At 46.4% G+C, this 23526-nt stretch overlaps 1 pseudogene; it reads left to right on the plus strand.

The window, feature by feature from the left end:
• Positions 1-210: 210 nt before the first annotated feature.
• LOC106825023 (patr class I histocompatibility antigen, A-126 alpha chain-like) lies at positions 211-16326 on the plus strand (annotated as a pseudogene).
• The last annotated feature ends 7200 nt before the right edge of the window (positions 16327-23526 follow it).

Here is a 23526-nt window from a genome sequence, read left to right on the forward strand (position 1 = left end):
CTCTTTGTGCTGAAGGCCAAAGGAAATCTCTGAAACTGGCCCCATCTTGGTCAAATCAGAAATGATACTGTGTCCCAGGGCAGGTATTGTGGAGGTTTTGCAGGTATTGTAGGAGTTAGCACCCCCATTAGAGACCTGATGGATGCAGGGACCATCGTGGTGTTGCCTATTATCTCCAGTTAATTCAGCAATCTGTCCCTGCAGGAGCCTGATGTGGTCTAAAGGATGCATGAGCTACTTCAGACTCAACCAAGTAGTGGTCCTGATGCTGCTGCTCTGCTGGATGTGATGTCACTGCTAGAGCAGGTTAGTAAGGCCTCAGGCACAAGGTACATGACTGTAGATTTGATGACCGCAGTCTGTTTTATTCAGTTAGAAAAGTGGAGGTGGAATTTTTAGCATGCATGTGGAAGAAGCAACAACATTTATTTATAGTTTATCTCAGAGTGCCTTTAATTCTCCTGCCCTCTGTAATATAGTCTTAAGTGATCTGGACCTCCTGGACATCCTGTAGAATGTCACATTAGTTCATTTAATTTACAACCTCATGTTTATTGGGATGGGTGAGTATGCTGGAGGCCTTGGTCAAACAGGTGCACTCCAGGAAGTAGAAGATAAAGCTGATGGAGACTCAGGGAGTGGCCGCTTCAGTTCAGTTCTAGAGGTTCAGCGGTTAGGAGTGTGGAGGGATATCCCCTCCAACGTAAAAGACAAACTGTGCATCTTGCATCCCTCACTGCAAAGAAGGAAGCACACTGCCTGGTAGGCTTTTTTGGTTTCTGACATCACATTCCACATCTAGGTACATTGTTTGGCCCATATTCTAGGTGACATAGAAGGATGCCAACTTCAAGTGGGGCTTGGACATGACAGGACACTGCAGTAGATCCAGGGCATGTTGCAATAAGACACTATTGATCAAACTCAATGGTGTTGGAGATGTCAGTGATGGGAAAAAATGCCATGTGGAGCTAGAGGCAAATAACAGTGGGAGAATCACATACTGGCCCCTGGGCTTCTTTTTTGTTTTTGAGGAAGATAAGCCCTGCACTAATATCTGCTGCCAATCCTCCTCTTTTGCCAAGGAAGATTGGCCCTGAGCTAACATCAGTGCCCATCTCCCTCCATTTGATATGTGGGACACCTACCACAGCATGGCTTGATAAGTGGTGCATAGATCTGCACCTGGGCTCCAAACTGGTGAACACCAGGCCTCTGATGTGGAGTGCGTGGCCTCAACCGCTATACCACTGGGCTGGCCCCTGACCCCCAGGATTTTGAAGGAAGGCCATGCCATCCACAGCAGAGAAATATACCCCCTTTTGGAGGAAACTTTAGGTGTGTTACTGGGTCTTTTTAAGAGAGAATGCTTGACCATGGGACACCAAGCACCCATGTGATTAAAAATGACCATATGCACTAGGTTCTGCATAACCCACTAAGTCATCAATTGGGCAAGCCCACAGCAGCCCATCCTAAGATGAAAATGATACATCTGTGGTTAAGCCTGAATCACATGTTCCACCCCCTGAAAACACCTACCCCTGAAGAGGCACTGAACAACCAAGAAGATAAATGGACGTTAGCCAGCCTCCATCACTGGTCAACCCAGGATTGACAGGTTAGGTGCATGAATGGAGTGACGAAGATGGCAGAGATGAGACTCCATACGGGTCCAGCAGCACTGATTCATACTTATCGAGGCTGTTCTGGCTACTGCGACCTCTGAATGTCCATTTCGTCAGCATTAGACTAATACTGGGCCCTAATCTAGCGTTTTTTCTTTAGGTGTCCAACTAGCTACCAAATGAGAAGTTGACTAGAGCAAGATTGTTCCATCCTGGGAGGGTCAGAGGTTCCTCCCCACAGGGACGGATACCTGTTTTATATGTGGCTTTCCTTCCCTGTCCCCAGAACTTCAGCCAGCACCACTATGGGGGCTATTGAAATGTTGGATCCACAGGCTTGGAACTGCTCTAGCACAGTATCCAAGAGAGGGACTTACCTCACAGTGAAGGAGGTGCAGGATGGGCCATGACCATGGGATCCACTGCACCATCCAGGGTCTGCTAGCCACACAGAACTCTGGACAGGCCTGCTGAAGGCACATCTGACGCACCAGCTTTGAGGAAAAGCCCTGTAGGGATGGGGTTACGTCTTTTAGTACACAGTGTATTTCTTAAATAAGAGACCTCTATTTGGTGCCCTGTTTTCAGTAGGAATAGACTGTGGGTCCAGGATCAAGGAGGGAAGCAGGTGTGGCCTTACTTACCATCACTTCCAATCATCCACTGGCGGATTTTGTACTTCCTGTATTCACAACTCTGGTCTCTGCAGAGTAGGAGATCCTGGTTCCCAGAAGGGGGCACTCTTGAAAGGGGACATGACAAAGGTCCCATTGAACTATGTATTATGATTGTCACTAGGGAAGTTGGACTCCATGTGCCCGGAGACTATTACTCAAGGGAGAAGTAATTGACCCTGATCTGCAAGAGGGGGTGCGGCTGTGTCACACATGGAGGCAGGAGCAATATGTGTGGCACCCGGGTGATAGACTTGGGCACCTCATATTTCCCCCTTGCTCCACTGTAACTGTGACTGGACATGTGCAGCAACCCTGTCTGAGAAGGGTTTGGGTTCCAAGGACCCAGACCCCTCAAGTATGAAGAGTCATATTAGGTTACATCCTCCAGGTAAGCCACAAGGACCCCCACTCCTGTGCTTTGAAATCAGTGGCAGCATTTGTGCAGAGACCCTACTTCCCATGGCTGTTCCCAGAATGACTGGTCACAGCAGGGAAACTAAGGCAGCCATTCCTGGGAGATGTGGGGCTCCTCTGATGGCTGAATTTGGGTTCAGGACTCCCTACGGCTTTGCTCACCTGCACTTAGTTTGCCTGGTGGTCCAAGATACCTACAACAAACCTTCTGTCCTGACCATCACTTGGGGTCAGACTTGCATCTTTGTCTGCTGCCCTTCCCGGTGTTTTCCGGCTCCCTCTCCATATTCTCTGACAGATGTTTTCTCTAATAAAATTTAATCCCATCTTGATGTCTGCTTCTTGGAGGACTTGGACTAACAAAACCATTTTAATCTGTATACCAACGACCTATTACTTATTCCATCTTGTAAAATCCTTCTCTTTACCCAACTTCTCCCACCGGCATCTGCTCAGTTTTGCTTGTGCTTGTATTACCTTTTTGAGGTAATAGACGTTTGTTGTTTTAAGCCACTAAATTCTGAGGTAGTTTGTTACCCAGCAATAGATAACTAGTAACTCTCTCTTAGACTTCTATTAGTCTATCTCTCCTGTATTTCTTTGCACATGGGAATATTCTCTCTCCTCACTGTTTCCAATTCCTCTCCTGTTCTCTCTTTTATTTTCTTTTGTCTTTTCTCCTCTCTTGCCTCCCTCTCTCCTTCCTTCCTCCATTTTTCTTTATTATTATGGAAAAATCCAAACAAATAAAATGACACTTATGTGGTTATGCTGAAAGGAAGCCTTGTCTGGACCTATATGCTAAAAGTATAATGTCAAAGTATATGGAATAAAAGTAAATAAAGTTATTAACAGAATCTGAAAAAAAAATGCCTGGGTGATTCTTCAGCCAAGGCAGTGGCTTTCAACTCTTAATTTCTTCCCTTTAGCTGAGCTTTTTATTTTAGAACAAACAACTCAGGAACACGAACTCTTACACATTCCTGGTAAAAGTTTAAATTGGAGCAAGCACTTTGGAAATCAAATTAGCATTATCTAGTATGGTTAAAGTACCCACCCGATATAACCCAGCAATCCCACTCCTGATCATACGCTCTGGGGAATTTCTTGCCTATGTGCCCCAGGAGAGAAGTACACTAGTGTTTACAGTGAAAACTAGAATAACTACATATGCATCAATAGCAAAATAGCAAAATTGTGGTGTCATAAAATGTAAGACTTCAGCAGTAGAATTGAATGAATGACAGCCTCACACATGAGGGATAACTCTCCTACATAAATCTGAGTCACAGAAGAATCCATGCAGTATGAGTTCACTGTACAGGAAGTTCAAAACCAGGCAAAACTAAATACTATTTGGTTTGGGGATATATATACTTAATGTAAAATCTTTAGAGAGACCCAAGGGAATAGTAAACACAAGACCAGAATAGAGGTTACATCTAGGGGATGGGATTAGGGAGGTGCCCACTGGGGCTTCATAGGTTCTGTTTCTTACACCAGTGGTGGGTGCCCAGGTATTTACTTGGTCATAACTCTGTAAACTGGCATTTTTCAAACTGCAGCTGTGAACCCTTCCTGGTTATTTATTTTGTGTGAGGAAGATTGGCCGTGAAGTAACATCTGTTGCCAATCTTACTCTTTTTGCTTGAGGAATATTGTCCCTGAGCTAATATCTGTGCCAATTGCTATTTTATGTGAGGTGCTACCACAGTGTGGCTTGATGAACAGTGCTGGTCCATGCCCGGGAACTGAGCCCCTAAACCTTGGGCTGCCAAAGTGGAGCATGTGAACTTAACCACTATGCTACCAGGACGGCCCCCTGGTTAATTTTTTAAAAATGAAAGAGAAAAGAAAATAACAAGGTTCATTGCAAGAATTTTTAGCATAACTACCCACGTTGGAACAAAGGCACAGACAGTGTCATCAGCCATGTGTGAGAGAAGGCTAGGATGTCATAAAAAATAGCATTGGCTAGAAATAGATCATTGGATGTTTTACTCACTGACATCCCTATAGATTTTCTGGTATACAATGTTCAATCTGATGTTAAGGTCATCTATCTTGAGAAGAATTTGATGTGTTACTTACATTTAACCTCACTTGACTGTATTAACTTCTTTTACAGAAGTGGAAAGCACATTGTGATCAATATAAATGAAACTGGAAAACTTCTAAAGGGATACCAGTGATAGAGCACAAAATGTGAATGGAAAACACAATAGAGGTGCTTAAAAAAAAATTTAGAGGCACAGATTAACAATGCTTTTTAGAATCACGTTGGTGTCCAAATCATTTCTACTGTTACCGTGCCAGGTTCGTTTTTGCCCACAACATGGAAAGCCGAACACGAAGATGATGAGATTGTAGCAGAGTGAGTGATTAATCACAAGGCAGCCATGTGAGGAAGTGAGAGCTTGAGTCTTAAATCTGCTTCCCTGAAAATAGGGACTCAGGGATATTTATGGGGTTGGGGGCAAGGTAGTCTGAAATGTGGAGATAGGTGATTGGATGTGAGGAGAGGTAAGGTAATTGATGATATGCACAAGCATAGTCAGACTCCATGCCTCTTCATAGGATGCATGCTCACAAAATGGCAATGTGAGCACAATCTGAAGGTGGAGTTTTTAGCCTTTTGATGTCAACAGATCGCCTGTTGGACATCTGCATGGGCCCAGTCAGTGAGTTGGTGGTCTCAATTGGCCTGGAGTGGACAAAGGGGTTCTAATTCCTGAAAAACAGCTCAAACACCCATTACCATGGTGACCCAGGCTCCAAGGAGATGTTATCTATGGAAACTTAGTGGGAGTCAGACAGCTTATTGCCTAGACAGAACAGTTAACAATGGGTGGGTTAAACAGCTAAAAGTTATAATCAGTAATTGCAAAAACAAAAAAACCTTTAGTTCCTGGATACTTAATCATCAGTAGCTAACTCTTTGCCAGTTTCACTACCAAATCATTCCAAAACACATGAAAGATGTTAAATTTATTATAAGATGACAACTAAAAGCCACTTTTTAGAAAGCTTTCTTCCTAGATTGGAGTTAACCATTTCTGCCTACTCCATCCCACTGTGGGGGATCAGCATTTGCTACTCCAAAATGTATCTCTTTGGCATAAGGGTTATTTTTGGCTGGGTATTTTTTTTTTTTAAACTGCAGACATGGGAAAAACTCTGAAAATCAAGTAGAAGTTATCCTTTGTAAGAGATATTTACATTTGTAAGGGAAATCTCCCTTTATAAAGATATCTCCCTCTCTGTACCAGGAAAAGGGCAAGATGACCTTATGTCTAGAAAATCTTACCAATGCAGAAGGCAAGGACTTAAATCTGCATAATAATTTTACTCTTGTTACTGTGCTTTTCTGGTAATCTCGTATAATTGACTCCCCCCACCCAAACAGCCTCCTTTGTCTTTAGCTGAAGATGATATTTAAGGTGACAGCCAGCCATTCTGGCTGAGTTACCCAGTTTTCCTGGGTTTCTCCTATGTATACATGCTGTTAAACTTGTTTGATTTTTCTCCTGTTATTCTGTCTTGTGTTGATTTAATTCGTAGCCCAGCCAGAAGAAACTAGAGTGGGTAGAGGAATAGTCTTCCTGCTCTTCAGTTTGGAGACTTGGATGGGATAAAATTTCACTGGCTGGTTGCTGCTCACTCCTGGACTACTGCAGCTGAGAGATCCTGGACCCCTGACAAGAGTGGCAGGAGATGAGTTCTTACCATGTCTGTCTCCTGGATCTCTGCCTGCAGGTTCCAATGGAAGCAAGAGTCTTGAGTTTGTTTCCTTCTCTAAATTTAGATTAGCAGGAGAAAATATTGGTGAAGCTAGCTTCTTGGACTCAGTGACTCTAGGATTTGGTTTGAGTACTCATTGGTTATTGATCATTTTCCTCCCAGAAATAGTCACTATTTTTCCTTGTCTCTTCCTTACTTTGTTGTTCATCATAAGACACAGGCATCTCTATAAGCCTGTTGTCTGGGAATATGCACATGACGTGAGAACTATTGCTGAGGGTATCTTAGAAGCCAAAAAGGCTGAAAATTTGGTGGGCATGGGTAGAGCAGTTAAGAGCCATTAGGGTGCTTGTCACCTCAAAAAGTCTCCTGTGAAAGGATAAGCTGGCTCATGGAACTAGGTAGATGCCAAAGGTCCCCTGCCAACTTCAAGAAAATATCTGTGCAACAGGGAGGTACTCTGTAAAACCATACACATTGTCACCAACTAGCTGCACCGAGAAACTCAAGGCTGGGTTTAGAAGCATTGAACTCTTTTTCCAAATTGTTCTTTTCCCTTTTGCTATGTTAAGGAGATGCAATTACCAACCACCCTGAACCAGACCAAGCCTCACCACAAGAGCTATCCTTAGGACCTTTGCCTCATTTTTACTGCTAAGGTCTCTTGGGGAGGAGCTTAGGCATTATCACCTAACCTGTAGTGTATGTGAAAGCATGTTTTACAACTGAGCCTGCGCAAGTGAATATCCACCTCTTCCTTTTGAATATTCATCCCCCATCTGAAATAAAAGGTCCCTGCTTTCCTTTGTTCAGGGATGCCATGACTGTGGAAATGATTGCTCATGGTCTCCTATTTCCTGCAAATATACCTTACTTTGTGAGACAACTTTCTTCTAGTGGAGAGTCTGATTTAACTCGCCAGGAGGCAAATCCACTTTGGTTTTGGTAACAACATTCCCCAAACCCATGGCACCTCCCTCCCAGGTATTAATTTGGCTCAGAGATACCCAAGGCTTAGCTAAAGCTGTTAATGTGCATGTTAGATGAGGTTTTTCCTTTTGTCTTGTTCTGTGTCTTGAGAGCTTGGCTTTGTGACCTCTGGTCTCCGCCATCCAGAGGATGCATGTACGGGCACGCATATTTGCACCAGTCAAGTAGACTGGGGTTCTGGGACACACTCTATTTGTCCGGCTGTGTCAGCTTTCAGGGGAGTTTGTCATAAGCTGTCCCAGCTGCTTTCATAAAGGGGCCTTTGTTGTCTCAATCTTCGCTGCTTATTGTACAATGATGGCCTTTTCTTTCTTTAACTATTTTTGGGAATAAACTTTCTGGATCTCTTTTAGGGATGGCTCTTGCCTCCACAGTTGAGCTTATTGGTATGAGTGGCTGTTAAGATCCTATTCATCGATGTAGCCAGATGATAGATCAATTAAATTGGAAAAACTTCTAAACTGGGAAAAAAATATGTGAGAGCTCTTATCATAATTGTTTTATTGGTACTTATAAAAAGTCCAAATTAAAAAAAGGAAATGCAAAAAAATATAATGACTAGCCTTAAGACCCTGGCTTAGGTTACAGTTAAATTGAGAAAATGTAAAAGTATAAGTGCTGATAAGATTATAAAGGTTGGCATGTTTGAGCTAATTTCATATAGAGAGGTTATATCAACTTTGCCTGAGTATATTTTTAAATGACTGGGAATGCTTCCCCTGTCCAAAATTATAAGACCAAGACCTATTGATAAAGACCTAGTGAAAGCTGTTATTAGAGATATAAGAGTTGATGGAATTTAGATGAAATTTTGTTGAGAAATTGATATATTTACGGACTTCACGTGAAGTGATTGCATCTCTTTTTGCCTGATTGTGTTACAGATTGTATTGTGGGGATAAATATTGTGACTCACTGGGGAACATTTCCCCTGCCTGATTCTAAGACAGCATATAAATCTGGCCTTCAGACTATGTTAATTAAGCATACCAATGGGAAGTCAATAGGGTTGCCTGAGCCCACACCATATGAGATAAAAACTAGAGGCTAATATCAGGTGCTAATAAAAGGATAATAAAAGCCCCCTCAAGGTAAATTGGTCTAGGGTTAAATTGTACACTTAGAAAGGGGGCCTTTGTTAAACACTTTGCACAGACTTTTAAAGGTGTGATACATTGTCCTGAGGTTTTAGAACATCATAATGTTGTGATTCACCTGTTCAGTTAAAAATTTCCCTAATATAAAGAAACAATTGGAAAAATGTAGCTGGGTGCAACCTCTTTTTTTTGTCATTCAGGCTGTAATCCGGTTCCTTTGTGTTTGATTGGGTCACACAGGGAAATTGAAGTTCAAATAAATAGATTGTTGTGAATGGTAATAAAATACATCCTGTCTATTGGCCATGGAAATTCTTCTTAAATCTTAAAATCAAATAACATGTTTAATAACTTATACAGTAGTCCCCCTTATCTGCAAGGATATGTTCCAAGACCCCCAGTGAATGCTTGAAAACACACATAGTACCAAACCCTATACATACTGTGTTTTTTCCTATACATATGTTGTGCTTTGGGGCTATTATGAAGTAAAATGAAAAATTATGTTTCAGTAAAAACTATAATACACATTTGTGGATATTGGATTCTAATATCCACAGAATTAGCAGAGAATTCTGTTAATCATCTTTGAGGTGTTTGTTTTCTATCTGTAAAAAAATGATGAAAAAAATTGAAAACATTAGTTTGGAGGTTTGTAGCCAGATATTTTAGGAGGCTAGAGGAATTCAGGATCCAGTGGAAGAACCAGGCCATGCTAGGCAGGTTCTATCATGGCCCATAACAGCCACCTCCCGGTTATTCACCTTTCCCCCAGTTATTCAATCAAATACTAATGTAGGTACTGCTGGGAAGGGATGTAAATAAGATCTCAAATCAGTTGACCTTAAGACAGGGGGATTCTCCTGGGTGGGACTGTCCTAAGCAGATGAGCCCTTAAAGGACTGGGTTCTTCCCGAGCCGAAGAGATTCACAGTGTGAGAGGGATTCAATGTGAGGGACTTTCTCCATTGTGGGCTTTGAAAACGGAGGCCACATGGCAAAGAATGCTGGTGACCGCTAGGTGTTGGGAGCAGCCCTCCCCAGGCTCCTTGCTGGCAGTTGTTAAGGAAACAGGGACCTCAGTCCTACAACTACAAGGAAGCTAATTCCGCTAACAACCTCTGTATAAGCTTGGAGGAGGATCCTGAGCTCAAGGTGAGAACACAGCTTTGTGAGACCCTGAACAGAGAACCCATCCACACCATGCCTGGATTTCTGACTAAGGAACTGTAAGCAAACAAATGCATGTTGTTTTGAGCCACTAAGTTGTAATTTGTTATGCAGTAACAGAAACTAATACATAGGCTCACTGTGTATTAAGCACATAGCACTTTTTCCACAGGAATGAATTTATGAACTGATATGCACACTAGTTGCTTAAAATAAAACCTTTCCTTTTTTGTATTTTTCATTTTATGATTTTTACACAATGAAATTAAATTTTAATACAATCATATTTCATTCATTCATTCAACAGCTAATTTGATGCCTATGTACCAGGAACCGCTTTAGATACCCAGCATGCAACTTAGACCTAAATAGCCCAAAGCTCCTGTGCTCATATGCTTTATATTCTAGAGGCTTCCCAAGAGTGAGACGGAGCCATTGGAGTGTTTTAGTGAAGAAATGACACATCCTGACTCAATTAGCAGGATCACTGACTCCTGTGGGGAAGATAGTCCATGAGTGGCAGGTGTGGGGGTGGTGCTGGTGCCACAACTCAGGTGAGCATGGTGGAGACTAAGGGGAGAAGGGGGCCTGAGGGTGAGAAGGACAGAGAGAAGGGCTGGAGGAGCTGGAATGAGGAGAAGAAACAGACATAAGATTTCTAAAGCAGTGGAATCCTCAGATTTTAACATATTGCTTTTTGGTGAGGAAGATTGGGCCTGAGCTAACATCTGCTACCAATCTTCCTCTTTTTTTTTCTTCCCAAAGCCCCAGTACATAGTTGTATATCCTAGTTGAAAGTCCTTGTAGCTCTTCTATGAGGGATGCTGCCACAGCGTGGCTTGATGAGTGGTGTGTATGTCCGCACCCAGGATGCGAACCAGTGAACCCTGGGCCACCAAAAGCGGAGTGCGTGAACTTAACCACTATGCCACCAGCAGCCCCTTAACATATTCTTATAGATCTTTAGTACATATATCCACAAGCCTAGTAGGGTATTCTTTGCATTTGGTATTTAACTCATTCTCTGGGGCTGCCTAAGAACTAGTTGCCTCATTATGTTAATCAGTTTAAAAACAATGTGTCCCAATAAAATATGCACACTTCTGGATGTGAATGACTATAAAAATACACAATGCCTGAGCACTGGTGAAGGGCATTTTGACTGCATTGAAAACTTGCAACTTTGAGGTGCTTAATACACAGTAACAAACTGTGCTTCCATGAGCTTCTCTGTACTCAAGATACACCAGGGACTCACATGGACTTGGGGCTATGGCATGAAGAGTATTTTAAAATACAACAAACTGGAGTCGCAGATGTATTGTCTGGGAAAGTAAAACTAGCTTTGAGAGTCTGATTGCAGTGCTGTTCTAAGTAGTTGTGTAGACACATTTCTGTAGGAAGGGATCCAAATCACTTCTTTTACAGATTAGATTCCTGATGTTCAGGTGTTTTCAAGATTTTGTCACCCACTGTAGTTAGTTAACTAAAAGGAATCTGGTCTCTATGAGAACTACTATCTGGTGTTTTCAGGCACAACTCCTCCAGGTTTAAGGAGAAAATCGTTGTCCCTCCACCTCCATTCCCAGAGTTAGCTCACTGTCTGGCATCAAGTTCCCTGGGTGTGAGTTTTCTTCTAGAAGAGTCCAGGGGAAGAAGTAAGGAGAGGCAGAGAGTCCATTTCAGAGAGAGGGATTCCCGTAAAAGGAGGATAAGGGGCTGAGCCCAGCCTGGGGGTCTCTCCCTGGTTTCCTCAGACAGTCCCTGGGCCAGGTCTGAGACAGACGGTGTGACAAAGAGCTCTCGGTGCAGGAGGAGAGGGGTCAGGGCAAGTCCCAGGTCCCCGGACGTGGCTCTCAGGGTCCCAGGTCCGAGGGCGGAGTCTGCAGGTCAGTGTTGGGGAGTTGAGTGTCACTTCTCCCTCTCACAACCTGTGTCAGCTCCTCCTGCCTGGAGACTCAAGACGCGCGGCCCCAGTTCTCACTCCCACTGCCTGTCCGGTTTCTAGAGAAGCCAATCAGCGTCTCCGTTATTCCGGGTTATAAAATCTCCACGGACCCGACTGGACTCAGAGTCTCCCCAGGGCCCGAGGATGCGGGTCAGGATGCCCCGATCCTTCCTCCTGCTGCTCTCGGGGGCCCTGGCCCTGACCGAGACCTGGGCGGGTGAGTGCGGGGTCGGGAGAAAACGGCCTCTCGGGGCGGAGCGAGGGGACCGCGCGGCGGGGGCGCAGGACCCCCGGGGAAGTCGCGTCTCCGCCGACACCTGCCCAGACTCCCAATCTCGTCCTGACCGCTCCCTTCTCCCGCCCCCTCCTCTCACTAAGTGGAGTCTCCCATCTCCGGTTTTACATCTCACGACCCCCCTCGCCGCCCTCCCCCCTCCCGGCTCCATCACCCTCTGACCCGGGGACCCGCGCCGGGAGGAGGGTCGGCCGGGTCTCAGCCCCTCCCCGCCCCCAGGCTACCACTCCAGGAGGTATTTCTACACCGCCGTGTCCCGGCCCGGCCGCGGGGAGCCCCGCTTCATCGCCGTCGGCTACGTGGACGACACGCAGTTCGTGCGGTTCGACAGCGACGCCGCGAGACCGAGGATGGAGCCGCGGGCGCCGTGGATGGAGCAGGCGGGGCGCGGGTATTGGGAAGAGCAGACGCGGATGCACAAGGAAGCCAGAGACTTTCCGAGGGAACCTGAACACCCTGCGCGGCCACTACAACCAGAGCGAGGCCGGTGAGTGACGCGCGCCCGGGTCGCGACCCCCATCCCCACGGACGGGCCGGGGTCTCCCCGAGTCTCCGGATCCGAGATTCACCCCAAGGCTGCGGGACCCGCCCGGCCCCCGAGCCGGGAAGAGCCGGCGGGGACTTTTCCGCGGCTTCGTTTGAAGTTTAGGTTTAATCACTGCGGGTCCTTTGACGCGGGGGCGGGGCCGAGTGGGCGGGGCTGACCTCGGAGCGGGGTCAGGCTCTCACACTTTCCAGCGCTTGAATGGCTGCTACGTGGTCCCGGACGGGCGTCTCCTCCAAGGCTTCAATCTGGACGCCTACGATGGCGCCGATTACATCGTCCTGAACGAGGACCTGCGCTCCTGGACCGCGGCGGACGCGGCGGCTCAGATCACCCAGCAAGAATGTGAGGCGGTCGGTGCAGCGGAGGGCTTCAGAAATTACCTGCACGGGGAGTGCGTGGAGTGGCTCCGCAGATACCTGGAGATCGGGAAGGAGACGCTGCAGCGCGCGGGTACAAGGGGCCTTAGGGGCCTCCCCAGTCACCCCTCAGGCCGGGCTGGCTTCCCACAAAGAGGAGAGGAAACTGGGATCAACACCTAAATATTCCAGTTCCCGTGTATCGAGTGTAGGGACAGTAAGTCTGCCAGGGTTTTCATATCTGGTACCAGAGAGGGAGTCTCCCAGAGGACGCTTTTCTCTCAGGGACAAATAAGGGATGCAGTGTCTCTGGGGGTGGAGGGGGAAGCCATCCCTGAAACAACTGAGCAGCGGTTCCCTTTGACCCTGACAGCTCCGGGAACCATGGGGACTGTCTCAGGCCTTGTTCTCTGCCCCACACCCAGTATGTTTGAGGTCTGATTCCAGCGTTTCTGAGTCACTTGGCCTGCACCCAGGACAGGACCAGGAACCCCTTTTCTCCCGTCAGAGACCTGCCTCCTACCCTGGGATATCTCACTCTGATTCTAGAAATTTTTAAGAATAGAGATTATCCCCGAGGCCTGTGTCCAGGCTGGTGTCTGGGTTTTGTGCTCCCTTCCCTCACTCCTGTTGTCCTGTCCGTTCTCAGGATGGTCACATGAGTGCTGCTTCGGTGGCCCAAGGAAGATGTAAAGTTCCTGAGTTTTCTGACCCTTCTCCTCAGACCCCCCAAAGTCACATGTGACCCGCCACCCCATCTCTGACCGTGAGGTCACCCTGAGGTGCTGGGCCCTGGGCTTCTACCCTGCGGAGATCACCCTGACTTGGTACCAAGATGGGGAGGACCTGACCCAGGACAAAGAGCTTGTGGAGACCAGGCCTGCAGGGGATGGAACTTTCCAGAAGTGGGCTGCTGTGGTGGTGCCTTCTGGAGAGGAGCAGAGATACACGTGCCGTGTGCAGCACGATGGGCTGCCTGAGCCCCTCACCCTGAGATGGGGTAAGGAGGGAGGCGTGGGCTCAGAGCCTCTTCTCAGGGAAATCAGAAGCCCTTCTGGAGACCTTCAGCAGGGTCAGGGCTGAGGCCTGGGGGTCTCACCTTCCCTTCCCTTCCCAGAGCCGCCTCCTCAGTCCATAATCCCTATTCTGGGCATCATTGCTGACCTGGTTCTCCTTGGAGCTGCGGTAGCTGGAGCTGTGATGTGGAGGAAGAAGCGCTCAGGTAGGGAAGGGAGTCAGGGATCTGAGTTTTCCTGTCCTGCTGGGCGTTTCAAGCCCACGTAGAAGTTTGCCTGCCTCCTTAATGGGAAGTCCCATCCACAGGCACGTGTGCTTTCCTAGTCTAACACTTATTCTTTAGTAAACCACATGTGGAAATGAAGGACAAATGTATTACCTTGATGAGTCTGGTGATGGGGATCTGATTCCCAGCAATCACAGGACAGAGGGGAAGGTCCCTGCTGAGGACAGACTTCTAGGAGGGTGGTTGGTCCAGTCCCCATATGTGTACTTTCCTCATGTTTCCTGATTCTGCTTAGGTCTGTAGTCACAGTTCTGGAAACTTCTCTGAGGTCTAGGACTAGGGAATTTCTTTAGGACCTCGTGGGCCTGCCTCTTCCCTGGCTTCTCACAGGATGTTTCTTCCCACAGGTGGAGAAGGAGCAGGAGTGAGCTATGCTCAGGCTGCAAGTAAGTATGGAGGGCGTGTGATCCCTGAGACCCTTGTAATACTGCAGACGGGAGCCCATGGGGGAGCTCACTCACCCCGTAGTTCCTCCTTTAGTCTCCTCCTGTGGGCTCTGACCCCATCCTCTTTTGTTCCACTCTAGGCAGTGACAGTGCCCAGGGCTCTGATGTGTCTCACACAGCAGGTGAGACCCTGGAGGCCTGAAGTGAGGAGGCGTTGGGGCAGGGGGGACGGGGCTGGGTTATGGGGATTCTTTCATTGGGACATTTTGAGCATGCAGTGGGCTGTTCAGAGTGTCACCAATTACAGCGACTGACTTAAATTTGTTCATGATTATTTTCTTCTATAGTGTGAGACAGCTGCCTTGTGGGGGACTGAGTGATGCAAGGTATGTTCCTGTCTTACCCCCCACTGTGACTTCAAGAACCTCTGACCTCTCTTTCTGCAGCTGGCATCTGAATGTGTCTGTGTTCCTGTTAGCATAATGTGAGGAGGTGGGGAGACTGGCCCCCCACCCCCGCCCTCCACACTGCCCTGTGTTGTCTTCCCCGATCGACTTTCCTGTTCCAGCAGGGGTGGGGCTGCACGTCTCCATCCTGCCAGAACTTCGTGTTGCCTTCAGCTGCAGCTTCTTGCTTCCTAACTGAATATTAGAATCTGGATGTGAGTGTGCTTTTTCCAATTCTTACAATGAAGGATTGATGGGTTAATTAAAGGAGAAGTTTCCTAAAATTTGAGAGAGGAAGTAAATGAAGCACTGAGAACATTCCAGAATCTGTGTGTTTGCTGTGCTGAGTCTGTTGCAGGTGGGGACAGGAGAAGGCTGTGAGGAGCTGAGTGTGGACGGGGTCTGTGTCCACTCAGTGCTCAGTGCATCATGGGTTGGGATGTGGTCACTCCTCGGCTGGGTCATCTCTCTGCTCCTTTGTCCTTGTCCCTTCAGTGGAACCTTGTCCCACCAGGACGTATGATCACAAGGACTTGGACATTGTCTGAGCCTTGTTCTGTCTCCTGAACCCTGGGCAGCGGTGGCTTCATGTGACTGGGTCAGCCTGGGCTCAGGCCTGGGTCCAGCCTCTAGCCCCTGTCTTTTATGTGTTTATTTGTTGTTCTCTGTTTCTGTAGAGGTTAGGCCTGCTCTTGTTCTTGTGTATGAGTTCTGGTCTCATTCTTCTCTGGGTGTCCCCTATCTCTGACAGCAGCAGGAGCCATTTAGCCTGTCATTGTCCCCACAAGGCCAGTGGCCCCTGCGTATAGCCATCTATGGTGTCCAGAGATGAATTTTCAGACTTGTCTAGCTCTGTCCTCCTTCTAGGCCTTGATTGTCATTTCCACCTTTCCCCAGCTTTCTCAAGGGAGCCAGATTCTGGAATTAGGAGGGACCCCATCGTTTCTCATCCTAGAGAAGTTCCTGTTGGGATTCTCCTGCTCTGCAGCCTGCTCTCTCCCAGCCCTGAGCTCCAGTCATCCTAGTGCTGGCTCCAGTCCAAACTCACGATGTATAAAGCAGAGTCTACTTTAGCTTTATACTTGGTTGGAAAATAGGACCTATAATTCAAGAATTGTTATTTTCTGAAGAGAGAAATGTAATTGTGTGCTGTGGTGTGCAGGCAGGTTGCTGTGGGAAGGAGAGATGGAGGCATGGGGAGGAGAGAGCAGGACTTGTGAGAAAGTACAGGTGGCATTGATGTCAGTGTGAGTGGACGTTTTGCTGTAGCTGCCACAAAACAGCATGTGGCCTGAGGTTACATTAATAAAGATACTGTCTCTAGAATAGGGAGGTGTTCTACACTGATCATTAATTCAACTGATATTGGTTGTGTGCTGGATGTATGACATGCTATTTTAGCACCTGGGAAACAACATTGAAGTAAAAACAAAATTGCTGGCCTTGTGAGGCACATGTTGCAGTGGGAAGGGACAGACTATATACTATAAGAACAGTGAATCAGGATAGTGTTTATGTTAGAAGGAGGTAAGTGCTATGGAAACTGTGCAGTGGGGAAGGCAATCCAGAGGGTGGGGGGGGGGACAGGGAAGATGTCTGTTTCCATTTGGGTGGTCAGTGGGGGCCTCACTGAGAAGGTAACCTTTGAGGAAGGATGTGAAAGACATGAGGAATTATCCACGAGGATGTCTGGGGAAGTTCTTTCTAGGCAGGGGAACCTCCATTGCAGATGCGCTAGGACAGGAGTGTGTCTGTGTGTCCTGGGGAGAGTGAGGAGGCTGGTGTGGCTGGAGCAGAGAGCAGTTGAGATGAGACAGAGGTGTAGCCAGACCGTGTAGGCCTGGAGGATCTTAGAAGGGTTTCTGCCTTTGCTCTGAGTGAGATGGCGAGTTACATGACAGTTTGGAGCAGGAGAGGGACATGGTATAACTTCTCCTTTGAAAGGATCACTGTGGCTGCTGTGCTGAGAGCAGAACTGGGAGGCAAAGGGTGAGGGAGGCCCTAGGGAAGCAGCAGGAACCAGGGCAGGGTTCCAGGCTGGAGGAGGCCTCGGCTTCCAGTGCTGTGAGTGGAGGAAATAGTGGGAAGTGATTGGATTCTGGAGACATTCTGAAGATGGAATTTCCAGCATTTCCTAATGGATTAATCTGGGAATGAGAAAGAGGACTCAAGGAGGACACCCAGAGTTTTGGAGTGTGCAAGTAGAAAGATGGAGTTGCTGTCAGCAGAGATGGGGAAGTTCTAGAAGGAGCATATTAGAGAGAGTGAATTATAGGCATTTGGTTTAAGAGATGCTGGAGCTGAGGTGTCTGTTAGAAATCAAGTGAAATAGCAGATGGGCAGTTGGATAGATGAGTCTGCAGATTAGGAGAAATGTCTGGGCTGGAGAAATAGATTTGGGAGGTGACCCCATATAAATGATATTTCAAGCCTTGAGAACAGATGAGGTCACCAAGGGAGTGATGGCTATGGAAGAGAAAGGAACAAGGACTGAACCCTGGACCCCCCAGTTTAATGGATCTCATCAGACTCCACATCCAGGGCAGACTACACAGTGTTAGCTGCATGTTTAGAAGGCACAGAGATCAGGGAGTCCCAGACTTTCCTGGGTACAAGAATCCCCTGGACATCTTGTTAAGATTCAGAATCTGGAGTAGAGCGTGAGATTCTGGGTTTATAACATGGTTGGTGCTGATGCTGCTGATCTTCATATCACATTTTCAGCAGCAAGAACGTAGACCAGAATTTCCACATGGCTGGCATCAGCCTCTCCTGTTGTTAAATGAGAGAAACCTTGGTCTTGTGCCTAATACTGTGAGCCCATGGGGCTGGGGAGAGGCCTGAGTATTTTGTAAGAAGCCCCACAGCACTGCTGGTGCTCAGCCCTCATCACTGGGGTCTTCGTGGTGACCAGCCCCCATCCTCTAGCTATCTAGGACCCCTCATTAGCATCCCAAAGGCACTCCTCACTCAGGAGATTCCAAAGGTTTGGGGAGCTCTACACCAGGAACCAGGGACAAAGACCAAATATTTTTTATTATACCACAGGCTCTCCCCTGGTCTTTGACTACAGATCCCTTATAGCAAAAGGACTGTAACAGTTGAAAGATACTGGCACATTCCTAGAGCCCCGTTCAGTCATGAATAGTTAGTCCAGTCCATCATTCTGTTGTATGAGAATGTCTCCCAGGATGAGATCCCTCAGTTTTCTAGGCTTCCTTTCAATCTTGTCAGCTTCCAGAAGCAGGAGTGGTGTCAGCAATATATGACTTCACCCTGCTAGGCATCTGGATAATTGAACTAAGAGACAATATCATCTCTTGCTCACACCTCTGTTGAGATGTTAATGTAATATTGGATTTCCCTCATTACATAATCCATTTATTTATTCCTTACCCTCAGCTACTATTTCTCCTTCTCTCCATTTACACCAAACTTTTCCACCTTTGGAAGGGACATTAGTTTTGACCGCTGTGCTGGTCTAGACTGTAGGCGGCAATACTGTCTAGCAGTCCCTCCCGCTCAGTCCACTCCCATTCGTAGAGGGGAGGGTCACATAGGTATAGAGATAGTGGGCTATCTGACCACCAGGCAATATTGCTGCATTCACTGTCAGCCCCAGTTTTGCCAGATGGGGTGAAGGCACTCTCTGCCTCTTCATGCCCTTAGGAATTCTGACACAGGGGTTAAAAAATATAGTTACTTGGGGCTGGCCCTGTGGCCGAGTGGTTAAGTTCGCGCGCTCCGCTGCAGGCTGCCCAGTGTTTCGTTGGTTCGAATCCTGGACGTGGACATGGCACTGCTCATCAAACCACATTGAGGCAGTGTCCCACATGCCACAACTAGAAGGACCCACAACGAAGAATATACAACTATGTACCGGGGGGCTTTGGGGAGAAAAAGGAAAAAAAAAATAAAATCTTTTAAAAAAAATTATGTAAAAAATATATATAGTTATGGTTACTTTCTCGGGAATCATTCCTCTTTTGGCACTTGTAGTTGCATCTCTATCCTGAGACCACTGCATCATGTAGGAAGAAAGAAAGTTGAGGTGAAATATGCTTGTACCAACTTCCTCCCCACTTGGGAAGAATTGCATAATCATACCAGCATCTTGCCCGCCTTTCCTCCCCAGATCCTCCAGGAGAAAGAGAGGAAACTTTTTTTTCTAATGGGAACACTCCTTTATTCCCACTCATGTTGTGGACTTGTGAAGGCATGTAACCCAGCCCTTCATGCCTTTATATCCCCTACCCCCCTGTTTTAAACAGCCAGTGTTCCAATTGCCCATTCCAATTCTCCATCAAACTGTTACTCTGAGGAGCACATCTGTCTGCCTGTTGTTTGGCTATAAAGTATGTTCTTTGGTCTGAAGAAACGTGACTCAGCAGTCCAAATTGGTGCAATATCTTCTATTCTGGTTCTTATTAGCACTCTGAGCATTTGCCTCCACCACTGGGTAAACAAGGCCCAATCCAGAGTCCATATCTACTCCTGTGAAGACCCTTTTGTAGCCCGCGTGGGCCACCAGCATCAGTCTGATTTGCCAGCTATGTTCCAGGTCTTCCCACCAGGGAATCTGTCACATAGCCCTCTGTAGTTCTGGTTGGCAGACAGAATAGTTCTTTTTGATGTTTCATGCCTCAGAGGATGCAAGAGGAAATGTCTAGACTCAGCCCATCTCTGCTTTGCTGCAGCCCCCCAGTGTCCACTTAATTCATGGATCCAGGTAACCACCTCAAGGAGCACACCAGGTTATCCACTCATCAATTCCAGTCTCTTTCAAACCTGGAAGGGGGTTCTTGTGATGGGCATCAGTGTGTCCTACTTTCTACACCCCTCAAATTCCCATACTGATTTCCATCAGATTGTGCCCCGTATGGACATTCCTTTAGTAGAACAGGTTTCTTTTGCCTTCTGCCTGACTGTATGTGCTGGTTGTTGTCCACTGCCCATGAGTTGGTAAAAACCCAGCCGTAGGGGCTTTTTATCATTGTTCACTTCTTCCATCATTGCTAGGAAAACTGCATGCAACTTGGTTCACGGTGCTGATCTATTTTTACCTTTCTTGATCAGAGGAGTGACCTTCCCAACAGGGTATTGTCCACTCAGCTTAGAACTGCCGTCCATAAATAAGCAGCTCTTTCTAGGTCAGTTGAGAGCTATTTTTACGACACTGTCCAAGTGATGATAGAATCCAGCAGCTCCTCATGCAGTTCCAAAGTCAGTCCTAGGGGGATACAAACTCCCTGCTCATGGATGTATCCTCCCTGCATTTCCCTGGTAACATGATCCTGTATAAACTGTTTGCGGTTTTTAATAGAACGCTTCTGGGCACTGTCCTTGCCATCAGAGTGTTTCTCTGACATTATCCAAGACAACATGCGTGTTTCAGGTTTCAAGTTTATTTTATGTCTTTCAGTCATAAGGGTAGTTTCATAATGTGCAGCAGAGAGCTAGTAACTGCCCCATGAAAGGAAATTCTGTACTTCCAAGTCCCATTAGTCATCACTGGGAGGCACTCAGGTTTTGCCATAAGCTCCAGTGCCCGCTCCACACAGGGCTATTGTATAGAGTGTGTGTCTGCACCTCACTTCAGTTTCTATTCTATCTGTTGGGTTTCCACTGTGCATATCTAATTAATATTGCTTGGAGGGTGAATTTATGTGCCTTCTGTTTTACAATACTAGGTAGGGAAAATATTCCCCAGTCAGACGTCATAGCTATTCCCATAAAACATTCAGGTAAAGGAGACACAACCTCTTCACTTACAACCTGTTTAAACAGTCCATTTTCATCCAAATTTTTACCTTAATCTTATCAAGTCTTAAATTTCTATGCTCTTTCAATCTAATTGTAGCCCACGATAGTTCTTCACCAGTGAGTTTTGGTGCCACAGTGCATGGGGCTCCTGTGTAAAGGAGCCAACCTAGACCATTTTACCCACTCTTGTGTATAAGGCATTGGGTCCTCAGTGCAGGGTTGAGCCAAACTACCTGGCTCTTTAGTCATTTATACCTTCATTAATCTGCCTGACTAGTGCAGGTCAGGGTTCTCATTGTGATCTTTGTGTTCCTACTTTTAAAATTCCTCCAAACGGAGGTAAATGGGGCCATCATGTTTAAAGGTCCTTTAATGTTGGGGGACCAGCAAGGGTCCTTTGGCTCACCCAACTTTCGATACTGCTATATTAAGACCTTTGTTAACTCTTCAATGTTTGTTTTATTCATTCCATTTCTTAATAATCATCTGTGTTAGGGTTCTCCAAAGAAATAGAACCCATAGTATATATATGAACTGATAAGATGTATACAATAAGGAATTGGCTCATGTGATTATGGAGGCTGAGAAGTCCCTCATTCTGCCATCTGTAAGCTGAAGACCAAGGAAAGCCAGTGGTGTAATTCAGTTTGAGTCCAAAGTCCTGAGAATAAGGGAGCTGATGGCATAAAAAAATTTCATTCTGAGGCCAGAAGACTGATATTCCAGCTCCTGTAATCAGACACAAAAAGGGTGAATTCTACCTTCCTCCACTTATTTTCTATTCAGGCCCTTCATGGATTGGATGATGCCTTCTGCTGGAGATCATGGCAGCATTCTTGCTAGGCTTTAAGCCTAGGCTGATATCAGATTGCTTGTGCCTTGGAATCAAAGGCCGGAAGGGAATCTCTTATGAGCATGAAGGCAAGGGGCTTAGGAACACCGGGCCATTGCAGGAACGGAATGCCGTCTGCATACCTTGCTGATTGTTCTCAAGATACTCCCCAAGGGACTAAGCTGGGATGGGCTGCTGTGCTTCGGGAGGCTGAAGAATAGAACCTTTGGACTCTGGCCTGTGTGTCCCTGCAGGCATGAGTTCTGGCTATTGTACTTGCTTGAGGTTCTTTACCCACAAATAAATATGTGGCGATCCATTCTGAGGGACCTCACCTCAGTCCTTGAGGCTGATGGTCCCTGTCCCATTGAATAATATAGATTGTGTTCTGTCTATTAATTCCGTCCGCCCTTTCAGCTGACTGCCTAGCTGGTCTCGGCAGCAAGTGGCACCCAACGTGGGGCTCGAAGGAAGGGCTGCCAAAGAGCGAAAGCGGAGTTTCAGCGGTGGGAAACCTGGAAGCGGTCTGAGGCCTCTGAAGGTTCCCTGTGTGGGTAAGTGCTTCCAGAAGTTCTAACAGGGTAAATGGGTAATTTTGAAAGTACAGAACAGTATCGCCCTTAGATCTGCTTACTCAGGCGATTGCTGAGGGCAGGGGGGGCTAAGGTCAGTAAAAATAAATTGTTTGAGTTGTTGCAAATCATAGAGAAGCATTGTACTTGGTTTCCTACTCTTGGTACGTTAGATTTACAGTCATGGGAAAAGGTGGGAACTGAATTAAAGAAAGAATATCAGCAGGGCATTCCGATGCCTGTGACTATATGGAACACTTGGTCATTAATTTGTTCCGTACTAGAGCCCCTCCAAACCCATGACTCCCCAAGTTTGGGATTTTAGTGTTAGCTGCCCTCTCTCTTTGCTCAGTGCTGTGCAAAAATAAAATTCCTACTTTCTTCCACCACATCCAATGTTGGAGATTGGCTTGCTGTGCAACGGGTGAGCGAACTCACTTCAGGTTCGATATCCATTTGGCACCCCAGATGGGGCAATGTCCCAGGTGGACGTATCGCTTGTGGCATACCGGCCTCTGGCTAAAGGTCTCTCTTGGAAGCTGTCCTGCAGCTGCCTGAGCCCCTTGTCTCAGGGACTGCCCCAAGCGACTGGCTGCTAGCCAGATGTCATTGGCCCACGGCGCTTTTTGCTTTGGTGGTGGAAGAAACTAGGTTTAGGACTTAGGAAGACGTCTTTTGTAAATAACTGGTAGTTTTTGTTTTTAAAAATGTAAACATGGAAGATGCTGCATCTATTCCACCGAAGAGCCCCTTGGAGAAACTTTGGCTAATGATCGACCTATAGCTATAACCCAGTGTCTAAAGAGGGATGATTTTCTTTTGTAACACCATGTGGCCACAATATTCTTTAGACTCCGGAGAGAAAAAAAAAAAATGTCCAAACAATGGATCCTTAAGTTGGGAAACTTTTTAAAGAGCTCTCATAATAAACAGCTGTTTTATTGGTAGCTATGAAAAGACCAAATTAAAAGGAAACTATAATAACTAGTCTTAAGAACTTAATCAAACTTGGGGTCTCAGCTTCTCGTAATCTTACAGATGCTAATAAATATATTAAGTTAACAAAGAGAAATCAGAAAGAGAAGAGTCATAAAACTCATCCCAATGGGATAAAAATCTTTAGCTAGTTATTAAAAGAAAAATGGGATAAATGGAACAGATAAAACAAAGGTTTTAATAAAACACTGTCTAAGGTTGGATGGGCTAAAGGGACCCCCCTGTTGGCTCCCCAACATTAAAGGACGTCAGACAAACTTGTTCTATTCACCCCAGTTTGAAAAATTTAAAAGGTCAGGAGGCAAAAATCAGAGTGAGAAACCTGACCAACAGTTGTTTGGGGCAACAGTTAGGCTGCTAAGATT

The sequence above is a fragment of the Equus asinus genome, chromosome 8, assembly GCF_041296235.1.
Source record: "Equus asinus isolate D_3611 breed Donkey chromosome 8, EquAss-T2T_v2, whole genome shotgun sequence".
Classification (NCBI taxonomy): Eukaryota; Metazoa; Chordata; class Mammalia; order Perissodactyla; family Equidae; genus Equus; species Equus asinus.